We start from the raw sequence: 6,000 nt of genomic DNA, 5'->3' as shown, positions 1-6,000 counted from the left end.
CTCAATTTTAATTATTCTGTTTTGGTTCTCTCTAAGTTTATTCTCAATCAAGTAGAACAAGTCCCAATATTTAAAAACCAAGAGACACGATCTTGTTATTTCTCTGAATTACCAAATGACAACACAGAGCCATCGATCTCCTTGTTCTGCCTTTTCTCTAAATCAGCCTGTCTCTTCTCTGATCTCCCTGAAACCACAAACCTCTGAATTACTCTTCCCTTCTCAGTGCCTGAGCGGCCTGTTATACTACTAGAGGCTTTTCCCTCAGATACAACTAATTAATCCCTCTAGGCTGCCAGGAGAGGTAAATGATTCAACAACCTGAACTTTTCATAAAGCTAGACCCATAGACCCCACATTCAGACATGATAAACCATGAAACAATATTTACAAGCCAATCCAAATGAATTTATTTACAATTACAATAAACCACAAATCCTGATTAATAGCATAGGTGATGAACATGAGTTTTCAGGCAATGGTTTAAGATTTAGGTGGATTTGAATTTCGATCCTAGCCCTACCGCCTTCTACCTTGCTTAACTTCTGTAAGCCTCAAATTTCATCCTCTGGAAAATGAGAGTAACCGAAAAGTAGAGATAAATGTTCAGGGCTTCTATGGGATTAAATTAAATAGTGTATGTGAAATAGCTAGAAAGAATCAGGGTTTAACAGAAGTTAGTTCACTCACCTGTTAAAGAATTATATTGTTAATTAAACATATCACTTGTTTTTCAAGAAAGTAAAATGGTTTAATGATATTGAGAATAAATATATATATGTCAAGATATATTGAAGTATCATGGAGATGTAAGGATGTATTATTACATTTTTTTAATAATTTTAATTTTTCTTAGTAAAAGTCATTAAGCATATGTAAAACTACAGAATGAACGTGACACTTTCCAGATTCATGGTAGCTGAATATCATTAATAGCCAATTTAATATTTCATGCTTTAATTACAAGAATTTTCATAGGGGCAAAAATACTTACCATCAAATTTAACTTTGAATCACACGATCTTAGTTAATCACCATTAATTTGTCCTAACTATTCCCATAATAATGTGCCTCTAGCTATATATTAGCTCATTTCCCATTACAGTCAAGAAAAACAGTAAAGAAAATGAAGTGACAGGCTTATAAAATTCTACCCAGTACGGCAAAATAAGATACAAGACCTTCAGCCATAGAAAATAGGAATGAGGTCATAAATAAACACAAACAGCCATATTATTTTTAATAGATCTTTACTGGAGTATAATTGCTTCACAATACTGTGTTAGTTTCTGTTGTACAACAAAGAGAATCAGCCATATGCATACATATATCCCCAAATCCCCTCCCTCTTGCATCTCCCTCCCACCCTCTCTAGGTCATTGCAAAGCACCGAGCTGATCTCCCTGTGCTATGCTGCTGCTTCCCACTAGCTAACTATTTTACATTCGGTAGTATATATATGTTGATGATACTCTCACTTCACCCCAGCTTCCCCCTCTCCACCTTGTCCTCAAGTCCATTCTCTATGTCTACATCTTTATTCCTGCCCTGCCACTAGGTTCATCAGTACCTTTTTTTTTTTTTTTTAGATTCCATATATATGTGTTAGCATATGGTATTTGTTTTTCTCTTTCTGACTTACTTCACTCTGTGAGGTTGGGGAGGATTTTTTTGAAAAGTGACACATCCTTCTTGTTATACACAATGAGTTATGAATGGAAATCTATAAAAAAATGAGGTGCCACAGCAGTTGCCAGGGGTTGCAGGGGTGGAGAAGAATGAATAGGCAGAACACAGGATATTTAGGGCAGTGAAAATACTCTGTGTGATATACAATGGTGAATATGTGTCATTATATATTTGTCCAAACCCATGGAATATACAACACCAAGAGTGCACTGTAATGTAAAGTATGGGCTTTGAGTGATTATGATGTCAATGTAAGTCATCAGCTATAACAAATGTACCACTCTAGTGGAAGATGTTGATAACTGCGTAGGCTATGCATGTGTGGGGGCAGGAGGCATAAGGGAAATCTCTGAACCTTCCTCTTAATTTTGCTGTGAATGTAAAACTGCTCTAAAAAATAGTCTTCTTCAAAACAAGATGTCAGATCAGTGAACATGGACATTCTGTTGCTATATGTGTTTAGGGATTTGTAACAATAGTTACTTGAGGTGAACAAAATAGGGAGGAACATGAGATCAGAACAGATAAAAAGAAAACAAAGCTCAGCAAAAATAAAAATATAAAATAATATTTACAATAGCCAAGACATGGAAGCAACATAAGTGCCACCTATAAATTAGGAGTATGGGATTAACAGATACACACTACTATACATAAAATAGATAAGCAACAAGGATTTACTGAGTAACACAGGAACTATATTCAATATCTTCAATAAACTATAATTGAAAATATATATATAACTGAATCCCTTTGCCATGCACCTGAAACTAACACAGTATTGTAAATCAACTATATTCCAATAAAATATATACATGTATAATAATAAATAGAGATAAGTAGCCTGTGGACAACTAAAACTCAGACCTTGTGTTTTTCTTTGGCCAACTTTGGCTGTCATGCCATTTTGACCCACTTTAACAACTTTAAGAACAGATTACTGCAAGACTAGACCAAGACTCCCAGGGAGTCACATGGGACACCTTCCTGCTGACACTGCACCCTGCAGAGTAAATGTAAAGGCTCGTGGATCTAAATTCCCCAGGAAGATTCAGTGACCCAAGGAAAGAGCTAGCAGAGCCTACCTCACTCACCTCAAGACGCTGTTTCCCTCGCTTGCCCTTAGCTGATGTTTCCCCTTCTTGTTCTTTGTACTTCCGATGTCTGCAAGAGGATATTTGCTCAGAAAATGGTTCTGCAGCATGATATGAGATGTGATGTTCATCCTACCAGGGTCTAGGTGACAAGTGTGATAATTAAGAATGGAAGAAATGCCAACAGCAAGAGCAGACTGGAATAAAAGACTGATTTCTTTTTTTTTTTTAACATCTTTACTGGAGTATAATTGCTTTACAATGGTGTGTTAGTTTCTGCTTTATAACAAAGTGAATCAGCTATACATATACATATATTCCCATATCTCTTCCCTCTTGCGTCTGGTCTAAGCTGGTTGCTTGCTTGTCTGGTGAGAGCCTCTACAGTGTTAGGAGCCTGGCTTGTAATCGAGTGTTGGCAGGAGAGACCTAAGACAAATAAATTTCTCTTTCAGGGCAGATATATGATCCACATTGCTCACTGTGAGGCACTGTCCAGCCATGCCTGGCATCCATGTGAATGGATGGCTTGTGACAGAAGCTTAGCATTTGAGTCAAGATAACAGTTTGCCAGCTCCAGAAAGGAACATTTACTATGTGACCAGAACCTGCAATAAGCCTTAAGGTGCTTTTCTCCAAAGATACTGTAGTTTAGCACCCATGTCGGAGCACAAACCAAAATGAGAAAAATTAGGAAATAGAAATCCAAAAAAATGATCTCGCAATGTTCCTGAAATCATTCAAAGGAAAGAAAATGTTTGAAAGGATGTGGAAACTGGTTTTTCACTTGGGAAAATGGGCATACACTCAACCTGATTATTAAAGTTCCAGGGAAGAAAGGACAAAATTTTATTTTGTTTTCTTCGAATTCTCATCCTCTCTGCACCTTAGTCTAAATTCAGTGGAGGAAAAGTTTACTACCCTTTAAACAGAATCTCTTTCCTCTGTCAAGTTGTAAATTGCTTCGAATAGTTTTTCATGGTTTTTAATTTTACCAACATGACATTGGAAATTATTTATGGCTTATCACACCTGAGACAAGATTTCTGGAGATACAAGCTAATTTAGATGTAAAGTAATTTCTCCTGAAATAAAAGTTTGCTTCCTAGTCACGGAAAGATTTATCTTGGCTTTTTCTAGGTCTTGCAAATAAAATGAAAGTCCCAATGAGGCTTTCTCCATTCAAATTTTAAGGAATCTAGAGATAGAAAATAAATGCAAATCAGAGTAAGAAAAGCCTCAACACATATGGATTAATTTATTTATAAATCACAGGCACACTGTATGAAATATTGATTCACTCAGAAAATGTATATGTCTTACACCTCGAAGCTGGGGGATTGAAGACCCTGGGTCTCTGGTGTATGTCACATGCTGACATGCTTTGATGTGCTTTTAAACAAAACACATTCTGTATGTCATGTGTTTTGTTTAAAACAGTGATTAGTGTAAATTAAATAAGAAATAAGCCACTAAACATGAAATTTTATTTCTGCCTAGCAAAGTAGCTAAATCTTATTATAAAATTAATTATTACCATGGACCAGAGCTGGGTAAATAAATGTCATGCATGGTACTGTGGTCCATCCTGCTATTCAAAGGCAGCTTCCCTACAACAAGACTTGTTAATACAAAGGTGAAACCTAAGAATGCCATTAAACAAACACAGAATGGTGACAGCTTATTTTTAAGTACTTAGGTATTAAAGCATTTATGGCTAAAGAGAAAATGTCCCCAAAGTCAGTTTCCCTAAATATAGCAAATGTTACATTTATCCTTGCTCATTGATTTCTTTTTGGGGTCAAAAATGATGGAAGGAGATTTACTTCACTGCCCAAGATATTGTTCTTGGATTTGTGCCTGTCCATCTAAAAAGCTTTGGGCAAATCATTATTTGCTATCACAACTCCACAAGATCTGCAGCATTGTCAAATTATGCAAATGATTTTAAACAGGAAAAGGAGATAGACTTGCCATTTAATGGTAGCTAACACTTACTGAAAACATACAATGTGCCAGGTGCTATGGTAAGGACTTCATAAGTATTATCTTATTTAGTCATTAACCACTTGAGGGATCCCATACTGTTAGAATTATTATCTTATTCTATAGATGGAAAAACAAAAACCAGAGAAGTTAGGCACTTCTTACTGTCAGATAACACAGTAAGAGACAGCACTGGGGGCTGGAATCTAGGTTGGTTATCTGTCGATGCTCTCGAGGGCAATGCAAACCACTTCTACAAGTTGATCCAATTCAGCCTGTATAGATCAAAATGATTTGCTTATTTGACTTGATTAGCCCCCATCAAGGAAATGCCTTACTTTATGTAAAAATATACGTATACCAACAGATATATTAATAACTTAAATGATGGTCATTTGTAATACTTAAAGAAAAATCTCCACTTGACAAATTAATCCTAAAACCTAGGGCTCTTAACTTGAGGTCCAGGTCCAACCATGTTGCTGCAAAAGGCATTATTTCATTCTTTTTAATGACTGAGTAATATTCCATTGTATATACGTGCCACATCTTCTTTAGCACAGAAAACTCTGCTCAGTATTATGTAACAACCTAAATGGGAAAATAATTTAAAAAAAGATACATTTATATGTATAACTGAATCACTTTGCTGTACACCTGAAACTAACACAACATTGTTAATCAATATTGTGTTAAAAATATAAAATAAAAATATATATAAAATAAAAAGTTAAAAAAAAACAAGGTCCAGAGATAGTATTTAGAAGTTTTGTGAACTCCAAAAGTGACACGCAAAATTATGGGCCCATAGCTTTTTCGCATTCTAAGAGGTTTAGAATTCCACAACAGTAAATAGCCTCTGGTCAGGTCAACTGGGAAATTCAGAGAAGCGGGGAGAAGGAGGGCGAGAACTGTAAAGGATAGAGGGTCCAAAAGCTGCACTGAGCGACCTCCATGAGGAGGTCAAACAACAGCTGGCCACAGCTTCCTTGCAGAGGATGTGGAGATGTTACAATAGCTCACATTTGATGAGTGCTTACCAAATTCCAGGCACTAAGAATTTTACATTTTTTTGTCATGATTCACCTGAGGAGTCAGATGCCAGAGCCTTCACCTCATATCCACTTTGCAATACTGTCTCATGCTGAGAAGTTGGTTGTGGGTGATGTGAAAGGGGTGGGGGGACTGATTTATTAGCTGATAATTAGCACACAGTTACCAACATCAGCAT

This window comes from Neophocaena asiaeorientalis, unplaced genomic scaffold, assembly GCF_003031525.2.
Source record: "Neophocaena asiaeorientalis asiaeorientalis breed wild unplaced genomic scaffold, Neophocaena_asiaeorientalis_V1.1 scaffold787, whole genome shotgun sequence".
NCBI classification, from domain to species: domain Eukaryota; kingdom Metazoa; phylum Chordata; class Mammalia; order Artiodactyla; family Phocoenidae; genus Neophocaena; species Neophocaena asiaeorientalis.
This window is presented reverse-complemented; position numbering follows the sequence as displayed.